At 52.7% G+C, this 24,107-nt stretch overlaps 1 long non-coding RNA gene across 1 annotated transcript; it reads left to right on the top strand.

Annotated features, from left to right (window-relative positions):
* The first annotated feature begins 2,160 nt into the window (after positions 1-2,160).
* LOC133042252 (uncharacterized) lies at positions 2,161-16,497 on the top strand. Its single transcript, XR_009689455.1, has 4 exons — positions 2,161-2,206; positions 2,813-2,995; positions 9,765-10,033; positions 16,220-16,497. It is a non-coding gene; the product is annotated as an uncharacterized LOC133042252 (long non-coding RNA).
* The last annotated feature ends 7,610 nt before the right edge of the window (positions 16,498-24,107 follow it).

Genomic DNA, 24,107 nt, shown 5'->3' with positions numbered 1-24,107 from the left:
CATCTTCTCTCCACCCACCTGTTCACCCACCCATCCACCCATCTGCCCACTTATCTATCCACCCATCCATTCATCACCCATCCATCCACCTGAATATCCACTCATCCATCCCCCCACCTATTCACCACCCATCTAGCCACTCATCCACTCACCTTTCATCCACTCATCTATCCATCCATCCACATTTCTGTCCATCCATCATCCATCATTCATCCATCTACCAATTCAACAAATATTTTTCAAAGTCTGTTAGGAGCCAGACACTGTGCTGACCGTGTGATAAACCTGGTCTCTTCTGTAAGGTGAGAACGGCTTACCTACAATGATATCACAGCAAGGTCATGCTGTAGGATATCTGCCACAGAAAAGGCTCAGAGTGGGAGTTTAACGTGTAGATGGGCCCTGACTCTCCAAGGTACTGCCTCACAGTTACTCTTTTCTCCTAAATCGCTAAGCAGTAACACAGATGCTCCCATGATTCAGGCCTTTGATTTCAGCTTTGAGAGAAGAGCACAGCCCCAGCCTCGCTCCGGGCCAGCTCAGGGCCTTCTGGAAAGGGGTGGGGGACAGGTGGGCAGGGCTGCAGAGGCAAAGGTTGGAGGCAGAGCTGCTGGCTCTGCGTGGGAGGGAAGGAGTGGGGACAGACGGTCCTCTGGGCACAGCCACATGTCGGAAGAGTGAGCCCTGTCAAAGCCCTGGGAGGCAGGCCCTGCTGCGGCCACTTTCAGAGGGCGCAGTACCCACTGCTAAGTGACAGAGCTGAGACCCGGCCCCAGGCTGAGGGGTGAGCCCCGTTCCTGGCCGAGGGCCCTCGCTCCCTGGGATGCCCTTCTCCTCTGCTCATAGGGCCAGCTTCAGTGCTGGCCTGTTTCAGGTGCCATCTTGCAGCCGGTAAACAAGCACCAGCAAAGTCTTGCTCAACCCTGTGAGCAGCGAGGCAGGAAAAAGGGAAGGAAACGGGGCCGGCCTGAAGACACGGTGAGTACTAAGCCCAGGAGGGGAGCCATCACTTCTCATAAAAGCCAGAGGTCCGTGCCTTCACCCCATTCTACAGGTGGGAAAACTGAGGAGGCTCCTGGAGTTAAAATGAGCTGCCTGGACCCCTGCATCTCTTGCACCCCCATAGCCCAACACCGCTGTGACCAGCTGCACCACCATCCTGTTCTCCTTCCTGAGTTGAACTGATTGCCCAGCGATGAGATAACTAGAGAGGAAATGGGAGAGAGAGAGACGAGAGAAGAGAAGCTCCACCCCAGTTCCCCGCTGCTTGGTTCTTTCCGGGCCCTGTCCACATCCAAGCCACGTGTGGAGGTCACATTAGTCATTGTGACCGTAGGTTGCAGGACTGCTTTCAGCCAAAAGCCCCTTCATTTCCCTGTGGCCTCACCAGCTGTGTAGGTTTTGCAATAACTGCATTTTTTCTCACATTAGAAATTCTATATAATTTTTGCAAAAAAATACTTTAAAGCAAAAATAGTAATAATAATAATCGCTTATAATCCCACTGCCACCCAGTGGTAAAAATCCTTTGTTCATTTACTTATCCATTCAGAGTTTATCCACATTTATTGAGGACCTACTATGTGCCGGGCATTGTCAAGTCTGGAGGAGATGGCAATAGAAAAAACAAGCATTCATTTACAGAGAGGGGCTCTGGGATGAAATCACCTCATCCAACAACATGTTGTGGTGTGCCGCCTGTATGCATGCGTGCTCAGTCGTGTCTGACTCTTTGTGACCCCACAGACTGTGGCCCGCCAGGTTCCTCTGTCCGTGGGATTTCCCAAGCAAGAATTCTGGAGTGGGTTGCCATTTTCTCTTCCAGGGGAATCTTCCTGACCCAGGGATCGAACCCGCGTCTCCTGCATCTCCTGCATTGGCACATGGATTCTCTACTGTTAAGACACCTAGGAAGCCTGTGGTTGCCTTGCCTGCTGCTGCCACTAAGTGGCTTCAGTCGTGTCCGACTCTGTGCGACCCCATGGACGGCAGCCCGCCAGGCTCCCCCGTCCCTGGGGTTCTCCAGGCGAGAACACTGGCGTGGGTTGCCATCTCCTAGGGTATCTCAAAGTGGAAGGGCCCCAGGCACCTCCCTGGGTGGGTGTTGTTTAGACAGGGCCAGGAGGGGCTACCACGTGGCAGATTTCCCGGCCCAGTGCACCGAGGCGCAGTCCCATCTGCCCCGGAGCGAAGCCCAGCTGTCAGGGTGAGTCTGGGGTGTGTGGGTGACACACTGCCCTCCTCTGGGCTCTGGTTCCCCATTCTGAGGCCCTCCCAACTTTGGCCACCCGAGGGTACCTGCTTCTGTGGTCAGGGATCTCATCTTCAGAGGCGGTGGGCTGCCCCCCGCCCAGGCCTGCAGGGAGGGTGAGGGGTGGCCCAAGACTCCCCTGCAGACCCAGGACAGGAGGGAGGGGTCAAGGCCTTTGCCCAGGCCGTGAAAGGTGGCCAGCTGGGGGCTGTGTGGTTATGATCGCGCCGGGGGAAGGGGAGGACCGGTGTGGCCCCAGCCCCCGGGGCAGCTTTCCCAGGGGGTGTTCTGGGCTCGCAGTCACAGATGCAGAAGCGGGCCTGGGGTCCGACTGTGTCCTGGCGATACTGTCTGCTCCCTCTGGGCTCAGGGTGCGCCCCTCAGGAGAATGCATGGGTGAATGAATGAAGGAGTGGGCTCCCTGCGGGCCTGGCTCTTGTGCCACAGCAGGAAGGTGGCCGGGTGCCAGGTCCGCATGCCCAGGTCTGGGAGGGGTGGCCGCTGAGCGGAAACCTGCTCTCTGCGACCTCGGTCACGTTACCCCACTTCCCCATCTGGCAGGCCGCCGGGTTCTCAGGATGATTGAATGAGACGCCCCCAAGGCCCCAGGCACAGCGCTCCTGAGCGGCGGGTGCCCTACTGATGCTCATCTGCACCGTGTCGGGGGCCGTCCACGCAGCCCCTCCAGCACGAGGCTGATGGAAAGCTTGTGCGACGCCCTCGTCAGGCATGGAGGAGCCCAGAGTGAGTAAGGTGCAGACCAGGGGCATGAGGGAGCATCCCCGGAGGGCCAGTGCCAGCCCTGAGATCAAGTTCCTGAATCCCGCAACCAAGCTTGCCAACACGTCTGTGAAAATGCATGTGTGCACACGCACACATGTGCACACAGGCAGCCACATATGTATACACACACACAAGAAATAAACGCACACACATAGACACACATGCACACACACTGCCAGATACACACAGGTGTACATACAGGCACACACATAGGCAGACACATACGTATACACACACAGACACATATACATATACACACAGATACAAATATGTACACACTTACATGTGCACACACAGATACACTCCTCTCTCCTGCTTTACTTTTCTGCTCTGCACGTGTCACCATCTAACACACTGTTATTTTACGTATTTTTCACAGACTCTGGTTCACACCTCCTGGGTTCATAGGCTGGCTCGGGCACTGCTGCTGTAACAGAATGCCACAGACCTGGTGGCTTAAGCAACAATGTTTGTTTCTCCCGGTCCTGGGTAGGAGCAATCTGCAGTCAGGGTGCCCTCATGTCTGGGTTTGATGAGCCCCTTCCAGGCGTGCGGACAGGCTGGCGCCTCCTCTTCTTTGGTAGAGGCCCCACCTTCCTGACCTATGACCTCCCCAAATTCCCACGTCCTCATACCATTCCATGGGGGCAAGGGTTTGGCACAGAACTTAGGGGACACAAAACTTTTGGCACATATTTTTGGCACAGACTTTAGGGGCTTCTCTGGTGACTCAGCTGGTGAAGAATCCACCTGCAACGCGGGAGACCTGGGTTCTATCCCTGGGTGGGGAAGATCCCCTGGAGAAAGGAATGGCTACCCACTCCAGTATTCTGCAAAATTCCATGGACTGTATAGCCCATGGGGTCACAAAGAGTCAGACATGACAGCGACGTTCACTTTAGGGGACACAGCAGGCAGGACATAAGAGCCATGTACCAGCCGTCCTGGGCGCTCCCACGCTCCGGGGCCTCATCCCCCAGCTGCTGAGTGGGGACAGGAGTGCACCCACTTACTGTGCTGTGGCAGCCACAAGTCTTGGTATAAACATCCTCCCGCTGTGAGCGCTAATGCCGAGTCTCTCCAGTCGTCTGTCTCCCCCACCAGGGCGGGACCCTCAGCCTGCTCTCCGCGGCCCCCTCACCCTGGGAAGGCCCCCTCACAGTTGATGCAAACGCAGAATTTGTGGAATGAATGGGTCACCCCTGGCAGCCTCTTGGGCTTGAATTTAGAGTGTGAGGGGCCCAGGTAGCCCTAGGTCCCCTCCCGTCCAGCAGGAAGTCAAACCTGGCTCAGCCTGGCTCAGGCTGCGAGTGTCAAGCTGGGTCAGGCCAGACCCTGGGGAACTGGTTTGAGAGGCTCTTCCTGTTCCAGGTCCCTAGGGAGGTTCTCTCCCCTAAACTCTGGAAGCTGAGCCCTGCGGCCCGCAGCCTCAGTTCCACCTTGCTCCCTCCGTAAGTGGCAGCAGGCACCTTGTTCTGACCCCAGTGCCCCCGTGGCCTGCCCAGACCATGAGACCACATCTGGACCAGCCAGGAGGCAGGCTGGGCCGGGGGACGGGGCTCAGCGGACACATGGGGGAAGCTCCTGGCTCAGAGAATCCCCAGGTCAGACCTCAGCGCCCCCGCTTTCTTGCTGGGTGATTGGGCAAGTCGCCAGGCTCCCCGATCTGTCAGACAGAGGCAGCCCATCCTCCGTGGTCGTTAGGGGGGTTTCCAGTTCTGCAGACATTTCTGGGGAAAGCTCTGGGGCTGGACGCCACGTGGGTGGTTCCTGACTTTGGCGCTTGTCTCAATCCCTCTGGGGTCACTGCTGTGTCCTAGACTCTGCCCCAGGGGCAGGCCATGGGGTCTGCTCAGACGTCTCGCCTGTCTGGGTCTCACCTGTCCTGGCTGACAAATGTGGAGATGGCCCTGTCCTGGTCACCTCTGGGCACACGTCTGCATGGGGAATGACTGTGTGCTCTGGGTGGGACGTCGAGGCCCCTGTAGGCTTGCTGTACCCCTCCTGAGTCCACGGGGACCTGTGCTCTGTCATGGTGATGTTGTTCAGTCACTCAGTTGTGTCAGACTCTCTGTGACCCCATCGACCACAGCCCAGTAGTTTCTTCTGTCATAGGACTGACTCTCCAGGCAAGAATTCTGGAGTGGGTAGCCATCTCCTCCTCCAGGGGATCTTCCTGACGCAGGGATGGAACCTGGGTCTCCTGCATTGGCAGGTGGATTCTTTCCCACCTGAGCCGCCTGGGAAGGCCCCAGATACAGACGTGACTCAGGCCTGGAGTGAAGGCCCTGCTTCCCATCCGCCCTTAGTTTCCTCCGGATTCTCTGCTGTGCTGTCACCAGGGACTTGGCTGGGGGCGGGGCGGGGCTGGCCCTGCCTCTGCTGGAGCATCCCGGGGATGGGTGTGGAGTCTGGCACACACAGGTCTCATCCATGGGTCCCTGCTGAGCCTGCAGGTGAGAAGTGGCCCTGATTCAACTCTTCCTCTCCCTGTGAGTTGCTCTGTCATGCCTTCCCCAGGCCGGGAGCCTTGAACTCTCACCCCAGCTGTAGCAGATCCGGGAAGGCTCGTGGGTGCAGGAAGTCTGGGGAAACCCGTGGTGGTTAATATCTCAAGAACATCAGCCCATTTATAGCACCGACTCAGAAGTGGCCAGAGAGATGGGGTGACAAGGCTCAGCCCAGGCACTGCTCCTGAGGGGCCCGATCCCTCAGTAGGGGTCCTATTCTCATTGAGCGTGGGAAGCCCGTGTGGATTCTGAATGGGCGTGGGGTGCTTTGCTGGTCCAAGGAGAGAGGGCGCAGAGCCTAACTTGGGCAGTGGCTGGGGGATGGGGTGTCTGAGTGCACACTCAGTAGGGAGGGGCCGTACAGTCTGAGTTACTGGGAGAATCGGGTGCCTCCCCCACCTCCATCCTGGCACAGCGCCAGGCACATAGTAGGAGCTCAGTAAGTGAGGGACGCCTGCTGGCTCAGTCGGTGTCAGGCGTGGTGCAGGTGCTTTCACAGCCCACAATGTCATCTCTGGAGGCAGAGTCCACCTGGCTTCACGCAGCTGAGGGTCCATGGCAAGTTGCTCCACCTCTCTGAGCCATCCCTGCAGAGCGATCAGGGGGAATAAATGGCAGAGGCATCTGAACTGGACAAGTAATTAGCTAGCAAAACCCAAAAAAGAATAGTGTTTATGAAGAGACTTGGCCAAAGACTTCCTCGTGAGCCCCAGATTACAAGTAGGTCGGAATAAGTGTAGGGTTTTTAGGTTCTACCCAGGAAGGGAGGTTCTGGTCCCTCTGATCTCAGTTTACCTAAATCTGTCTGCGGTTTCACCACCCACCCCAGCCTGGGGCAGCCTGGGAGGTGAGTTGACCGGGTTTTTCCAAAGGAGACCAGGTCTGCATGTCAGGTATTTACATCCATGTGGTAGGAAGGAGGAGGACACGAGTGGGCAGCTGACGGGCCTGAGAGCGGGTGAGCCCCAAACGACCGCCTGCAGTGCACGTGGTCGCGAAGGGACCCATCTGAGGACAGCCGCTGGAAGCTCAAGGGGCCTTACCCGTCTGAAGGCAGGTGGAAGGGACTGCAGGGAGGTATGAGGGCTGGGCCCCCGCAAGCCCCCAGAACTGCCGGGGCGCCCTCCAGGTCAGGGTCCATACTGACAAGAAGCTGCTGAGACAAAGTCAGATTGAGCAGGACAGGGACCAGAGACATGAAGGAGGAGGAACAGTAAAGGAGGGAGGGGAGCAAAGCTCAGCAATCTCAGAGAGTGGGGGGCCACGTTTCCAGATGCCAGCTGACATGTCTTGAAGACTCCAGGCTGGAGAGGGAGCTGCCCTGGGCCACAAAGATTAAAAGCTTAACAAACAACTAACATCACACAAGTATGAGCAAGACGAAAGCACTAAGATAAATCCCACACAGAGTTTAACCTTTTTTTTAAATTATTATTATTTTTTGGCCTCGAGGTGTGGGATTTTAGTTTCCCATCCAGGGATCAAGCCTGCACTTCCAGGAAGTCTCTAGAGTTATTTTTTAAAAAGGTAATTAAGGACAGAATAATATCCCTAGTAAATAATGATAGAATTCCAGGAAGACACAATAGATGAAAATTGTACAAAGTTTGCAGAATCTGAAAATACTCTACATAACATGAGGAAAGCAAAAAAGTAGCCATCTCTCGAAAATGAGCTAAAAGATGTTAAGGAAATAAGAAAAGGCAGGAAGGAACAATGTAAATCAGAAATGGGAAAAACCAAGACACAAAGAGAATTCAGGGAAGACTTAAAGGAAATGGAGAAATAAAGACAACACCAGAAAGAACACAGTAGATAAAGCCTTAAGAGAAATTTAAAAGGTGAACGGGAGGAACATTTTTACAAAGAGAGAGACACAAAGACACAGACGAGAAGAGAAAGCTAACCCCTTGCCTATTGAAGTTTGGCAGAAAAGATCAAACACTTGAATATTAGAAGTCCCCAGGGAAGACAGTCGTGGAGAGGGATAGACAGACACTCACCACCGTAATTCCAGAAAACCTTCCTTAACTAGGAAGGTTTGGAACTATGTGTTTAAAGAGCTCACCATGTATTTGAGAATCTCCAGCCAGAGTAACCAACACCAAGCTATGCTCTAGTAAAATTGCCAAGCTTTAAAGAAAAAGAATCCTTCTGGAATCTAGGTAAAGAGAGCAAAGAACTTATGAAAAAATAAAAATTCAGTTGTCCTTAGACTTTGCCATAGCAATGCTTTCTGCCAGAAGATGTAGAGAAACATTGAACACTCAAGAAGGAAAACATGAGCTGAATACTGTATAGCTGGCAAAACAGACTTTCAAGCATGAGTCACAGGCAATGGGCAGCCTGTAAGAAATCAGGAAATATTATTGTAGGGTAAGGGAGTTAAAGAAGGCGAGGTTCGGCACTTTACAGGAACAGATCACCTTTAATGAGGCGAGAAGGGGCAGCAGTCAGATTAGTGAGCTGCTGCCCTAACCCAAGAAAAGGAGTGAGTATATACAGGCTTGTATGTGGAAAGCTACTGTCTTAACCGGGCCTGTTCTTCTCCAAAGTTGTTCGGAGTAGTTATCTCTTAAACAGCTGGGGCAAGGAATTCTGGAGATCACCAGAGGCTGGACTGGCTGGAATCTGGGCCTAATCAACCTTAATGTTTTGCATAGAATGGTGGGGAGCACCCGGAGGGGAGTTTTAACTCCAGGCTATTTTGAGCCGTATAACTTTCCTTCAATTATAACCATAATCCCAGGGTACTGAGGATTCCATCAGAGGCTGAGTTTCAGGCAGTGGATGTAGACCCGAGGCTGGGTGAACAGAGAGCAGCGCCTGACAATGTCAACTCAGACGAGACATGGAAAGTGGAGGGAGGAGGGAGAGAAGGGAGAACACGGGGGGAAATGTCATCGTTTCAGCAACCGTATTTGTGCTGGTGATATTAGTATCATCATCGAAGACTGTTGAGTGTGTGGGTGTGGGATAGAACAGATGAATAATTGTGAGATAGCGTATATTTGTATATTTGATTTTATATTTGTATTTATTGTATCCTAAGGGCCAGAATTCTAAATGTAGAAGATAAATGATAGGGGTATAATGTAGATGACTTTAAGTCAAAACGCTGCAGTCCTCAGTTTTCCACTGGAAGTATCAGTTTGTTCCCTGCATGCAAGGCAGATTCTTAACTGCCGGACCAGCAGGGAAGTCTGGCACTTTATATTTAAAAGAAATATTGATATATTTCCTAACTCTGTCTATGAAAAAAAAAGCCTAAAATAAAAAAACTAAACTAAGTCAGCAGAAATTAGAATCCCGGGAATCTACATTGTGGTCTTGAAATATAATTTCCTACAAAACTAATAATAATTTCCAGGGCTTTTTGGAGAAATGGTTGGTTCCAGGGCTAGGGTAGGAAATATACAAGATGAGCCTGGACCATCTTGACACACCAGAGAGAGAAAAAACTGCCAAAGACTAGGGTCCCGTAGGAAGGATTCAACCTACAGGGCTGTCCACTGGCCAAAGATGGGTCAGGGTGAGCCTGGAAAAGGGCAGTAATTGCAATCGATTAAAATTTTCAGATGTGCTTAAATCCATGTGTTCATAGTAATATTAAACAAAAACCCTGATTGGTAAGCTGTGGAAGTTGAAAGGCAGAAAATTAATTATCCTAAAAACCAGTCAATAAAAGGAAAGACAAGTATTTTAAAAAAGCAGGATTAAAATATATTGCCTAGAGATGGATATGGGTGATGAGAATCACCCATCACCGTAAAACAAGATCCATTGTGAAGCTATTTCTGTGAAAGTTAGGATGGTGGTGACTAAGGGCAGGCGGAGCTATTGTTATGTGGCCTGTAGGGCAGCTCGGGGGGGACGAAGGTCTCTCTGTGAACAGGATTTGGTTGAGACCATTGGGTTTAGACTTCTCAACCTTGGTGCTACTGAAATTTGGAGCTGGAGAATTCTTTGTTGTGGAGGGGCCGTCATGTACCTTGTAGAATATCCAGCATCACCCCTGGCCTCTTGGATACCAGAAGCACCCCTACTTCCCAGTTGTGACATCAAAAGCGTTTCCAGAAATTACCAAACATCCCCTGGGGACAAAATTTCCCCAATTGAGAACCACTGGTTTAGAGAACCATAAGCAGATGAGACATGACTTAGAAACCAGGAACTTCTTGGAGGGTCTCTGCTTATAGGAGCCTCTCTCCTTTCTTTAGATTTTGGGCCTGTGAGAGGCCAGAGTGGCTGCTGGCCCAGGCCTCACAGGAGGCTGTTTCCTGCTCGACCTTGGGCCTTCCTGCAGGCGTGTCTGGAGTCCGGACCAGGGCCCCATCCCCTCGAGAGCCCTGTGACCTTGGCTGTGGCCAGAGTCAGGATGAAGGCTGGTCACCGACATGCACCGGTGTCAGAGCACGTGACCGCCCCTCCCCAGGCTGAGGAGGAAGCTGGGCTGGGCAGGGAAGGGCCCTGCCCGCATCACCCAGAGGTCAGTGGAACCAGCGCCTCTGGCCGCGGCCACCAGCTTCAGGATCAGCAAGGCCCTATGTGACGGCAGGCGCCGCGGTGTCATTCTCTGTGGGGAGGCTGAGACCTGGGGGCACCTGCAGACACAGCCCGGGTGGAACTGGGGTGTCCTGATTCCCAAGGAACATGTGACTTCCGAATCTTCATTACGCACCTGGGCTTCCCTGGGTGCTCAGTGGTTAAGAATCGCCTGCCAGTGCAGCAGACACGGGTTTGATCCCTGGGTTGGGAAGGTCCCCTGGGGGAGGAAGTGGCAACCCACTCCAGTATTCTTGCCTGGAGAATTCCACGGGCAGAGGAGCCTGGTGGGCTACACCAGGGGTTGCAAAAGCGTTTTTGGGGTTGCAAAAGCGTTGTTCAACATAACTGAGTAACTGAGCACACATTAAGCACCTATTGTGTCCTGAGAACTTTCTTTTGTTTGGCCCCATTGAGTCCCTCCTGCGTGCTTAGGCCTAGGCTCAACCCACCCTCTACACCACTTCCCTGAATTCTAGAAAACCCCATGAGTGGGTTCCTTGTGGGCAAATAACCAGAGGAGTAGATGGCTGGGCCAGCCTGTGTCCTGGGACACCTGGGACAGATTGCAAACCAGAGGCTGGGCAGGAAATAGTAGACAGCTGCCACTACCATGATGACTCTGGCTGTTGTCATCAGCTATTTCAGGAGAGACGTGAGCGGTCCCATGGGCCCAGACCAGGGAGACCTGTGTTCTTGGGGCCCCCCAGTCCCCCTGCTGTCCCAGGGTCTGAGAAGCAAGACAGGACAAGGGAAGTTTGCTTTGGCCTCCCCACCTGAGCTCCACTGGGATTTACCTGAGCTTTCATTTGAAACAAAGAATTGTACTGTTTAGAAACAAGTTATCAAACCACAAATCTAGATCATTTATGATTAAGCCAAAATGAGTACTAAAGGTAGCTCCTGTGGGTGCTCACAGGAAGATGGATTGGGCCGGGGAGGCCTGGAGATGACGGGGTGGGGAGTAGCTGATGCAGCCACAGTACATGGCTGTGTGTGCAGAAAGCCACCCCAACCCACCGCCACGTTCTGGTCCTCTTGGAGCCTAGGGGTTGAGACTTTGGACAGAGCTCCCGGGGACGGCTTGTCTCTGCTCCACGAAGCCCAGGGCCTCAGCTGGGGCTTTGGCTGGGACGACTCCAGTGACCGGGGTGACTGGGGTGACTCCGGTGACTAGGGTGACCCAGGCGGCTGTAGGCTGGTCCGTGCCGGCTTGGGTGACCCAGAGACTAGACTCAGCTGGGACTGTCCTCTCCCGTGGCTCCCCTTGGAGCTTGGGCTGGGTTCCAAGGGGGAGCGGCCTGAGGGGAAGCAGGTGATGGGCTCTGGGATACTCAAGAACTGGACAGAAGCCGCAGGGCCCCTCGTGACCCGGCCTCAGGGGTCACGCACTGTGACCTCTGCTGCATCGGTCAGAGTACTTGCCAAATGGCTAGATTTAAGAGGGGGTGCACGCCCCCCAACGGGAGGAGTGTCAAAGGTTTTTCAGTCATTTAAATAAACAGCCACGCTGACATTTATCAAGCCCTTATTCTGGAGGCCCTGTGCACACTCATGAGCTTACACAGCTGTCCACACATTCCTCCCAGGAATGACTGCTAAAGGCTTGTGAAGCAGTGATGAAGATCGGTCTCCTCTTACAAAAGAGGAAACGGAGGTGCAGAGAGGTTAAGGAGAGCCCAGCCCAGGACCAGCAGCTGGAAGAGGCCGTGACCAGACCCATGTTGCTCTGCTGGCTGAGAACCACCCATTTTTTCAGCTGCACTCAGATTAAACTTAGCCTCCCCACCCTGCCTGGAAAGACCTTGAATCACCTGGTCCCATTGTCCATGCTTACTGCCCTGTTCGGCCATGCAGGACCCAGCAACCCCCACCCCACCCTCCCAGCCCCGTCAGGGTCTTTGCCCAGCAGTTGCCTCCTCCAATAGCCCTCTTCTCAGGTCTTCTCCTGGCTGCCCTCTTCTCATCGTCTGCATTTCTGCTCAAGGGTCCCCTGCTCAGGGGTCCCCTCCCACTTTCCACTGCATCCCAGCCCTTGGTACAAACTGAGACTATTCCATTGCTGTGTTTGTCTTATTGTTGGCTTCCAGCAGCTAGGAAGTAAGGTCCGTGAGGGAGGAGACTGTATCCTTCTCATTTGTTGCTGTTCTCTCAAGTGCCTAGGCAGGCCTGGCATACAATACGCGCCCAGCACAGAGCGGGCGCCCAGTGAGTAGAGATGAGCGAACATCTGACTCAGCGCCCAGCCTCCCATCCACTTTGGAATTCTGCATTTGCCCTGCCTGCCTCCATTCACTACCTGTCAACGTGTCTTTGCAGACTACTGATTTTTATCTATTTTTGATACTATTTTAGACAGATAGAGCATGTACACTTATAGAACTTCAAGTTCATAGTGTCCAGTTTTCACCATGGTCCAAGCTGGTCCAACCTGCTCATTAGACAGATGGAGAAACTGAGGCTGTGACTTGCCCGAGGCTATGTGGCTGATCAGTGGTGGCCCCAAGACCATCACTGGAGCCCCCTGGGGTTCCTCGGGTCCACGCACTTCACCACTATCTCCTGTTTCCACATCCTGGTGGGAAGGGCAGGTCTAAGAAGCCAGTGACCTGAGTGGGGTCCCTCGGGTTGTAACTGCAAAGCTGGGGCCAGGACCTGTCCCTTCTGTGTTCCTCCAAGGCCTCCCAGACCCTTCCCTCCAGACTCGGTCCCCCTGACTGTACTAAGAGCCAGCCTGTGAGAGGCCCAGGTTAATGGGGCCTGAACTCCAGGAATTGTCCCCAAGAGCAGCCAGAATTGCTTTAAAGAGAAAAGAACTCCACAAGAGGACCTTCGGCCCCACACTAGTGTTTCCTGTTTCTGGAGCAGCGCAGGCCAGCGCTGTGTGTGAGCCCCTTTGGAGCAGCAGCTGAGCGAGGTGCTCTCAGGGGATGGGCAGGTCCCTGGCCGGCAGGTTCTGCAACAAAGCAAGGAAACGTGATGTCACCAGAGGGAGATAAACAGAGGGGCGCTTCCTCTTTCACTTCCAAGGGCTCCTGTCTGACCCAGAAGGTTCTCAAACTACAGAAAAATTTTCCTCCCTGCCTGGACAGGGTTTCAGTTAGCATTTCTGGAGTTGTCCCTTTGTGGAAAGGGGAGGGTTCAAACCAAACCAAACCAGCGGGAAGTCTCGGATTGTGCTGGAATCCCAGAGGTGGAAGCCAGGAGGGTGTCTGACACCGGCCCCACCCCCAGTCCCACTTTAAAGGTGGAGAAGCTGAGTTCCAAAGGGTTCAAGTGAATTCTGAAAGAGGATTCAAGACCATGGTGAACAGACAAGCCCTCAATACTGTGGCTTTGCAGGGGAGGGGTCAGAAAACTACTCATCCCAAATGGATCTGGGCCAGAGTGGGAAGGGACCAGGGCTGGAGAGCTTCAGCTCTGCCCTGGCTCTCTATTAGCCAGTCCTCTTACCTCTCTGAGCTCAGACTCTGTGCCTATCCACTGGGATAGTGGTACCTGCCTCGTTGAATGACTGTGAGAATGAATGAGACAATAGATGTCACGATCCCAGCTACCTACTCCAGTATTCTTGCCTGGAGAATTCCATGGACAAACCTGACAGGCTATAGTCTATGGGGTTTGCCAAGAGCCGGACACGACTGAATGACTAGCACTTCAATTTTGCACACACATCCCAGCTTGGAGACTGGCCCATACTAGGTCCTCAGTACTGTTTTCTATAAAATAAAGACAAGAGTGATAGCTTCCATAGCCATTAGGAATAGATTAGGCAACACATGTCAGAAAATCTCAAATAACAATAGTTGAAGCAAGATAAAAGCTCTCTCATGTTAGAAAGATCTGGAACTACACAGTCCGGGGTTGGTGTAGAATGCCACAGTTATCAGGTACCCAGGTGCCTTCTAGCTTTCTGCTCTGCCATTTTCTCACCTCGTAATGCAAAGTGGCTGCTAGAGATCCAGCCACCACATCCCAGCTCTGGGGGAGCAGGAAGAAACAGGGTAGTGCATAAGAACTTTCCTAGAAGCTGTACCCAATGGCGCCTCACTCACTCTTTTCAAAGAAGGCTGGGAAGTTTCCTTTTTCTGGCTGGGCACTTTGCCATCCCCAGTAATTGTGACTCACTGTAGTGTACACTTGTAAAGGTTCTGCTAGTAAGGAAGTAGGGGAAAGGAATATTAGAATGATCAACAGCGTCTTATGTACCCTCCTTACTGAGTGGTTTTGTGAAATAGACATTATTGTCAAAATGGCACTTTATTACCTGTACTCATGAGTCAAATATAAGGAATAGTTATCTGAATATCAGAAAAAAATTAAAATAGGTTTTTTAAATGACCCCTTTTTCATGAAGATGGCTCTGAAAAGCAAAGAAGGAAGTGCCTCACTGCCCCAAAACCACAGCAAAGGCTTGGAAGGCCCAGGACGCAGAGCAGAAGGGCTGCTCGGCCACAAAGAGAAGAAAGGTCTGCAGGACACCCACCTTCGCAGCCCAAACCTCTCTGCAAAAGTGCACCCAGGAGCCACACCTTTGAGCCCTGGGTGGCGAAGGAGGGCTGGAACGATGGCTTATAAGGACCTGGAGAATTAGCTGCTACTGAAGCCACTCAAATTCAGTGGGAGGTGGGGGTGGGCAGGAGCTGGGACTGAAAGGCCAGTCTGCAGGGGGGAGCTGGAGCGCCTTGCTAAAGGGGCTGCAGCAGCAAATCCCCCTGAGCAGGGTGGTGAATGACAACCCCGTTGTGTGCTGCCCCAGGGAAAGCGACCGGGGGGGGGCTGGGGCAGAGGAGGGGCGGAGAAAGACCAAGGGGCTGGAGGGCCACCGCCCCCCCGACTCCGGCCTCCTGCTTTGCCGGATCGGCCCTGAGGACCCTTCCCACAGGATGCGGGGGGCTGGCCCATCTGCCCGTGCAAGGCTGTGTGTGGAGAAACCGCACTAGGGGCCCGCCTGGCTCCCTGGGGCTACAGTGTTGGCTCGGGATGGCAGGTGAGGTCAGGCCAAGGCCCCTAAGCTGGTTGCCCAGGGGGCTCCACCCGGCCAGGCTGGGCAAGGAGGGCAGCCTGGGGGTGGTTACCGGTAACCATGGACGGGGGCAGGTGGGGCCCCTGCCCAAAGGCCAGGTAAACACAGATGTTCTGAGCTGAGGTGGTGGTGGGCCGGAGACATCAGGTTTTGGTGGTAGCAGATTATCTCTTCATTCTGCTGCACTGGAGGGTTCCCTGGGCCTCCAGTGGACTCCCAGCTCCACCGCCTGTGGGGCTCCTCCATGCCTGAGTTTTATCAAGTAGGCCTGGTGAGGATCTTGGCCCACAGCACCATGTGGGGTCTACAGAAGGAGGTGAACTAAGATCCCACACGCCATAGGGCATGGCCAAAAAAAAAAAAAACCCAACAAAAGGGACATTCGCTCTTATCTGGCAGAGTGTGGTGTGGATTCAGTGATAAAGGACGGAGATAATTCTAAAATGACAAGGGGTACGGTTATCGACCTGCAGATATCACTTCAAACACCAGTGTTTAAAAAACAGCTCTGTGAGCAGCTTGTGGCTGCCAAGAGGGAGGGAGGGAGACGGGTGGACTCGGAGCCTGGGGTTAGCAGATGCAAACTATTACACAGAGAATGGATAGGCAGCAAGGTCCTACTGCACAGTGCGGGGAGCTATGTTCAACAGACTGATAAGCCATAGCGGAAAAGACTATGAAAAAGAATGGATATATATATAACTCAGTCACTTATCAACTAAGTTAAACAAAATTAAAATTTTGTTTTACTTCAATTAAACAAAAATAGGAGCTCTGCTGTTTTGCAAGTTGTGGTACCTTGTGTATCTCATATATATGATAAACATATTGCTTATGTGTATATATATTAATAAATGCTCAGCCATGTCTGTCCAACTTTTTGCGACCTTATGAACTGTAGTCCACCAGGCTCCTCTGTCCATGGGATTCCCCAGGCAAGAATGCTGGAGTGGGCTGCTATTTCCTCCTCCAGGGGATCTTCCCCACCCGGGGATCAAACCCACGTCTCTTGAATCTGGTGGATACTTTACCATTGAGCCACCTGGGAAGCCTATATATATATATATAAAATTTACATGTTTCTCTCTAATTTTTCCCAATTAGAATACAGTTGAGCATCTGTCAGGCCTGAACGAGCCAGGAAGTGTAACCAGGGCATGGATGCTCTACTTTCATGATAAGGTGACAAAAATCAGAGTATAAATGAGACGGCTTTCCTTTCCGAAAAACCATCCCCCAGGACTCGGGATCTCTCGCCAATGGCAGCCAGCATGGTGATGCGACAAGATGGCCTTTCTGACTGGCTTGGGTATTAAACAGACTTGGGGAGACATCATGGCATGAGAGGAACTTGGTCTATTCAAGAAAAGCTTATTTTTCATAAACGGATTTTAGTCTAAATAAAGATTTCACCTTAAGGGAAAGAGCAGAATTGCATGTTGACTCGGCACCTTCATTTACATGTCTTTATAAAGCGCTCAATAAAAATAGGTTCGAAATGATTGTAAGAAAACCGCCACAGTGCACGCTGAACTATAGGCGCCATCTTTAGAATTCCTCCTCCCGCTTCTATGTTTGGTGGGATGAGGTTCCGGTCCATGGCCCAAGGTGCTGTTGGGTGCTGGCCCTGGGAACGTGCATCACCCACCCCAGCTCAGGGTCCCCGTCAGCCACTGAGATGGCCACCCTGTTGGACTTGAAGAGAAACACAGAGGCACAAGACAGCCACTCAGGAAGGGAGAGGCATAGAGGGACTTTGCCCTGTGCCAGCCCGTCTCCAAGAAGGAAAAGCAGACATCCACACTGAACAAGACTTCAGCACGCTTGGGGGCAAGCATGTGGAGCAGCCCCCGAGATTTGAGTCTGAGTCCTGGGCCCCCACTGTTTTGGAGCGTGGCCTCGGTTAGGTACCTGGCCCTCTAGGGAGGTTCTGGAGGGTAGGAACCCAGCTGGCTGGTGTCTGCGTTTCTGACACATAGTAGGTGGTCAATTAGTATCAGTGTTATGTGCATGGATGAATTCACCTTCCGAATTTCCAGGGATCATTACAGATTAGGGCTGTGCAAGAGAAACAGAATGCCAGCCACAGACAATCCTACAGCCGCGTTAAACACAGTGAAAGGACACAGGTGACATTCATTTTAATAGTTCGTTTATTTAACTCAACTTATCTAAGGTATTACCATTTCAACTGGGATCAATGTACAGATTAGTAAGGAGGTGCTTGATATTCTTCTGCCGTGCTGACTTTGAACTCGGGAGCAGCTCCCTTCACCTCTGCCCGAGGCAGTGCTGGCCCGCGTGTGGCTGGTGTCCTTTAAGCTGGGCAGCGCAGTACTAGAAAAACCCAGCACCAAGTACCAGCGAGCGTGGGCAGAGGGGCAAGGGCAGGGCCGTGTGTGGGTACCTCATCGGCACAGAGCAGCAGGAGGCAGACCTGCCAGGCGGGGCCCCCTCCTGACCCCCCGGAGCTCCACGCCCTGGCCTGGAGGCCTCTGCTCCTCTCTGGTTCCAGGACCTGGTCCAGGGCCTGGCTTGGGGCAGGAAGCAGCTGCTGAGGCATTTTTGCAGCGAGAACAGCAGGACCAGCTTAAAGGACCCTTCTGGGGCCAGAGGTGGGTGAGGGGCGGGCGGCTGGGTACTGCAGCCATGCCCCCCTCTGTCTCCAGGGCCTGGCACAGGAAGGAGCTCCCCAAACGGAACCCACCGTGGGGCAAGGGTTGCGTCTCAGACAGTGACATTTTAAATGAACCCACCCTCGGCTGACTCTCCCCAGGCCATCATCTGAGGCCGATGTCACATCCGGCCCTCCCCGACTCTCCAGTGGGGAGCATTCCTAGATGTGGGAGCGGCTCTTTCCTTCCGTGAAGACCTGTGTGTATTTCCTTGAAGGGCTCCAGGTGCTTGGAAAGGATGTCTCAGCGGGCCACCCTGGTGGGTGGGGGCCGGGGCCAGGGAGACTCAGGTCCAGGGTCCTCCCTCGCCCTGGCCACCCTCCACCAGGTAGCTGTCAACACCCCCAAGCTCACACACACACCCACAGACACGCACACACACCCAGAGACATGCACGCATGCACAAACACCAGGGAATGGGTGCCGGTGGCTCCATGGGTGGCCAGCTGAGACGGAAGTGAGGCAGCAGCTGGGCCTCGGGCCACTGCCCCTCCCGCCCGTGGGCTCAGCCTGGCTTGGGGTTTGGAGGTGAAGTGGGACGGAGCTCGGAGCTGACCCGAGCTTCCCCGGGAAGACGGAGGCATCTGTGATGAGGCTAGAACTGCCCCAAGAGGCCGGGCAAGCTGGGCACCCTTGGAGAAGGCGTCCTTCCCTCTAGTGGGCACAGGACCAACCTCCGGCCCCGTGCAGGACTGGCCTCCACAGGCTCCTTAAGAGCCTCCCTGGACTAACTCCTCTCTCGGGAATCTGTCTTGTGATGGGAAGTGGGTGCTTCCAGGTTTGAACTCTCACTGCCCTGGGAGGTAAGAGTTGAGTGGGTTTGGCCAAATGGTCTGAAAACCCTAATGACAACACTCCAGCGTGTGAGGCCCTAATAACTTCCAAGCAAGCACCACCTGCTGAGGGGCCTGCGTAGGGCAGGTCTGCCCCCGGCAGGGGCCTGGGCTCTAACAGCTGATCCACCCAGGGACATCTGCCTCCCCACGAGGACTGCTGTGTGCTCGGGAGTGAGGGGTTTACCTTGCCGGGCCGTGGGTCCTTCTGCCAAATGAGGTGACACCTGGTCATGGGCAGTAGGAGTGATGGATAAGAAAACACACTTGTGCACATAAAGCATCAATTAGGTCTGTAATCAGCGGGGCCATTGGTGCACCATTGCTGTGGGTGGTCTCTCGCCTCCCTGTGACCTGGCCACGCTCTGCAACGTGCTGGGGTTCCCAAGGAGGGGAGAATCTGGGGCAAAGTGGGGCGGGGTATCAGCATTTCCCAAGGGTTCCCTTTGCCCTCACCCCAGCCTCTCGGGGTTGGCTTGCCATCACCCTCACAGATAGGGAAGGATGGAAGCTGAGGCTGGTCATGGGTCTTTCTGCATCCAGTGCAGGTAACATTTCAGTCTGATGGGTGCTGGGCAGGACCCTGTCTCAGGAGAAGTTCCCTCGTGAGGGGGCTGACCTGGGGCTCTGGAGCCGGAATCAACCAAGAGGTCAGGCTGGTTCCAAGGTTGGAGCCCAAGGGCAGTCACAGGGCATATAAGCCTCATGGTCAGAGGAACCTGATGAGATTTCTCAAGAAGTAACAGGGTGGGGAGGGCCGTCGCCCCAGCCTGGGTGCAGGGAGCAGGGAGGAAGGGCTTCCTGGAAGACGAGGCATCTGAGCCAATGAAAGGTAAGTCAGAGTTATCAGAGAGGAAGGAGGGGCCATGCATTCCAGGGCAGTGGGAGCAGCAGGTGCAGTGGGAGACAACCTTGAGTGACCTTGGGCTTCCCTCTGGGGCCCCGAGTGGGCTGGTACCTGACTTCTCTTTTCCCACCCGTTTACTGTCAGCTGTCTATTTTTATTTGTCTTGATTCCTAGTCCGGATGAGTTAAGACAGCTCTCACATCTGCCACCTTCCTCTCGCCCGAGCACACAGAGGCAGCCGGACCGCAGCTTCCTGTCTGTCTTCGCGCAGAGGACGAGTGCTGTCACCCAGCCGTGCAGGCCCGGAGCCCCCGGGCGGCTCTGCACAGCGGCTTCGGCTCTGCAGCCGCAGGCGTCGACGCAGGCTCCTGGCACCCGGGCGTCAGGTTCCTGGGTCTTCCTTCTACCATCCTTTCCTGCCTAGAATTTTCTTTAAGGGAGACCCTTCTTGGGGGGCGGTCTAGTTTCAGAGTGGACATCCCCTGGGCCACCATCCTGCTGGGGCCCTGAGACAGCCCAGGAGGCAGCGGACTATCTTCCCTGTGTCCTTTAGAAGTCACTCGTTTCGTCTTCCTTCTGTCCTCTCTCAGCCTTTCCCTAGCTCCAGGCCACCTCCTCAGGGACCGGGGGCTGGGGTAGTTTCTTGGTGATTGAATTTAGGGCAGTATCTTTACTGCAGTTGTATTTTGTTAAACACAACAGAGTTCCAGAAATAGATGAAACCATCGACTTTCTGTTTCTTTTCCTGATGAGCTGTTTACTAAGGACACGTCCATCCATCCTCATGCAGACACCCCCAGCGCCACCCGCTGTAGGAGCGCAGACCCAGCCTGTCCCTGCGCTGAGTCTGCTGTCAGCATACCCTGCCCTCCAGGGTTTCCTGACGTGTGTGTGTGTTTTGTCCACGCTCATTAAATGACATCATAGTGTATATTTTCCTGTGACTGTTCTTTCTACTCACTATTGGGTCAGTGAGTCACTGCTAAGCATCACCCCACTGACCAGGTGGACCCTGATCAACGGTCAGCGGAACTTCATTCTTTTATTTGTCAAATACTCCTTGGGCACCTAGTACTTTGTGCCAGACACAGAGCTGGGCACCGGGAACTGACATGCCAGGGTGAGAACAGTGTGCTGGGGTCATGCGGCCGTGAGCGCTGGGCAGGACCCATGTCAGGGCAGATTCTGAGTCAGCACTTGGTCGTTGTTCAGTCCCTGAGTCCTGTTTGACTCTTTGTGACCCCATGAACTGCAGCGCTCCAGGCTCCTCTGTCCTCCATTATCTCCCAGAGTTTGCTCAGATTCATATCCTTTGAGTCTGTGATGCCATCCAACCATCTCATTCTTTGTTGCCCCCTTATTCTCCTACCCTTAATCCTTCCCAGCATCAGAGTCTTTCAATGAGTCAGCTCTTTGCCTCAGGTGGCCAAAGTATTGGAGCTTCAATATCAGTCCTTCCAATGAATATTTAGGGTTGATTTTCTTTAAGATTGACTGGTTTGATCTCCTTGCAGTCCGAGGGAATCTTCAGCTTTGCTACTAGCCAAAGTTGTTGCGCATGGCAGTGGTCAGCATATGGTTGGCACAAATGTTTGTTGAGCAGAGCTAAAGGTTTTTATTTGTAGGAGGGAAGTCTGTTACTTCCATTTTGCAACTGACAAAATGTAGCATCAGCCCAGTGATTTTGAAGCCTGGCTTAGGTCGCTCAGGGTGCCTGTAGGGCGACAGCTGCCTGGGTTGGGCCAATGCCTGGTCCTCCACAGCTCAGGGAAGGGCCTGGCAGAAGGCTTTGTTGAAACGTTCCATGGAATCCTTTCCTGCAGCCAACATGAAGAGACTGTTTGCACTCTGCAAAATCCCACAAGATGCTGAGGGCAAACTGGGCAGTCTCCACGTGGGCCTGGGCGGTCTGCATTCCCAACACACGGCTTCCTCTTATTCATTAGTTTTTAAAGAGGAAGCAAAGTTTAATAATGGGGTATGGCTGGTTGGGGCAGGAGTGCGCTGTCTGGGCAGGGCAGGGTCACTGGGCGAGGGGGCCCTTCCTGCAGTGTGGTTACCCTGACGACCAGCAGCGCCTGCGCTGTCTGCTGTGACCCCATCACCCCACATCTCTCCGTGATGTGGGCATCACCTGACACCCCCTGTCCAGAGCCTACGTGCCGTCTGTCATAACTGCCCTCTCTGGCTGTCTTATATTCTCCTATCCTATCTTCCACAGGAGAGGGAAGAAAGGGCCCAGACCCAAACACACACACACACACACACACACACACACACACACACACACACACACACACAAGCGGCCTGCAGGGAGTCCCATTTGATGTCCACAGGCCTGCCAAAGTCTCCTGTCCCAGAGGCTCCTCCCGCCGCCTGCCTGTTCCTCGTGTGGTCTTCCTACACGAGTGGGAGGAAGTGGGGTAGGGCAGGGGCAGGTCAGGTAGCCTGCAGGGAAGCCTGAAAGTACTACGCATCTGGGGGGATGCAGGCAAATCTGTGGGAATGCAGACAAATCTGGGGAGCACAGGAGGGGCACAGTCAGAGGCAGGGCTGGAGCAGGCCCCCAGGGTGGATGTTTCATCCAGGGGTGAGAGATGGCTGGCCTGCCTGAACAGTTTCAATGCCCACATGCTGTCATGTGACAAGACCCTTCCTACTGATGACCAGATCACTGATTACCTATTTTCTCCCTTCTTCAAGGGATAGAGGGATGTTGCTTTGAGAATGCTGAGCATCTCACACATTTGTCCCCTATGTTTGTGGTTGTTACGGCAAGGTTTTTTCATTGGAGACCATTTCACTTTCATATCAACCACCAAGTCCTCATAAACTGGTTGCATTTGCATATTTATATCTACATAAGAAGATATTACATCCTATTACATATGGCTCTGAAGCAGCAAAGGAAAAAGTAGAGAAAGCTGTGTATCTGGGCACTAAACCAGCTGGGGAGACGTGTGAAATAGAGTGAGGTCACAGCTTTTTTACCGAAAGTAAAAGAATATCTGTTTATCCATCCATCCATTGATGGACGTTTGGGTTATTTCCACCTTTTGGCTATTCTAAAAATGCTGCTAAAGACATGGGAGCACAAATACTTGAGTCCCTGCTTTGAGTTATTTTGCACAGCTATCCAGGAGTTGAACTGCTGGATCAAATGGCAGTTCTATGTTTAATTTTTTGAGAAACAGCCATATCATTTTCCACAGTGACTGTACTATTTTACATTCCTACCAACAATGTACAAGGGTTCCAGTTTATCCACATCCTGGCCGAGAGCAGTCCTTTTTTATTTTATATTTTTATAGTAGCTATCCTAGTGTGTGTGAGGTGGGGTTTGATTTGCATTTCTCTAGTGCTTAGTGAACACATTTTCCTATACTTTTTGCATATCTTCTTTGGTGAAACATCTATTCAATGCTTTATAAATTTTAAAAAATTGGGTTGTTTTGCTGTTGAGCTATGGACTATTAATCCCTTATCAGATACATGATTTGCAAACATCTTCTCTTATTCTGTGGATTGCCTTTTTGCTTTTTCCACATTGCCCTCTGTTGCACCAAAACTGTTTAGTTTTGATGAAATCATCTACTTTTCTTTCATTGCCTGTGTTTCTGATGTCAGATGCAAATCACTGCTAAATCCAATGCTATGAAGCTCCCCCATCATTCCTTATATTTTTTCAAAAGAATTGTAGTTAACACCAAACCCTTGCTAAAATGCCCAAAGAAGTGTTGATAGACTGCAGTCCTTATAAATGCTATTAAAAAAATAACTTATGGAAGCCAAATTCCATTACAGAAAATTAACCATTTCAAGGTAAACAACTTAGTGTCATTTAATAAATTCACAACGGTGTGCGTGCCCCCTATTTCTGCATTAGTACTTTACGGTTCAGAAACATTTTTATACCTATTTTCCCACTTGATCTGCACAGTAATCCTGAGAGCTGGACCGAATAGTAAACAAACTACACAGACTGGAGGGGAAGGAGGGGAAACTGTTTGTGAAAGACTGTTGCCAGGCAGGTACTGTGCCAGCAAGTTCTTTAACTCATCAAGTTAAAGAACTCAAGTTCTTACCCTGACTCCGATGTGATACCCACCCCGGCGGTGGGCTTGTCAGCTAGGCTCAGCTCTTCCCTTCCTCCCTCATCTGCATGTCAGCCTCTAAGTGATGCTTACACGCGCTGGTGATTTTGATTGCTGGCTACATCCACTTCTATCTCCAGTCCATCAGCACTCTCAAGAATGGGGCAAATCTTACTGCAGGCACTAGGAAATCCCTAGGGAATGAGCTCATCAAAAAGCAAGAGTGAGGTGCTAGGAGCCCCTTCAAGGTCACCTGGTCCCTTCTCCAGGGCTAAGGATGAGGAAAGGAAGGCCCTAGAAAAGGGGGAATTGCATAGCCCTGTCTACAGACCGGCAGGACTTTCCAATTCTGGAGCTCCCTTCCTTAAACCCTTCCACCTGTGGGAGGAAAAGGGACACCGGCGCCTGTGTGAACCTTACCGGGTCCCCACCGAGATCGCTGCCTCGTGTTTACCTCCTGAGTCCTGGCCACACCGGACAGCGTTTGAACAGACAGGAAGCTGAGGTCAGGGCGGCGAGGAACGCAACTGTCACACAGCTTAC

This window comes from Dama dama, chromosome 21 (assembly GCF_033118175.1).
Source record: "Dama dama isolate Ldn47 chromosome 21, ASM3311817v1, whole genome shotgun sequence".
NCBI classification, from domain to species: Eukaryota; Metazoa; Chordata; class Mammalia; order Artiodactyla; family Cervidae; genus Dama; species Dama dama.
Note: the sequence above shows the minus strand (reverse complement) of the source record. Positions and strands in the feature narration are given on the sequence as shown.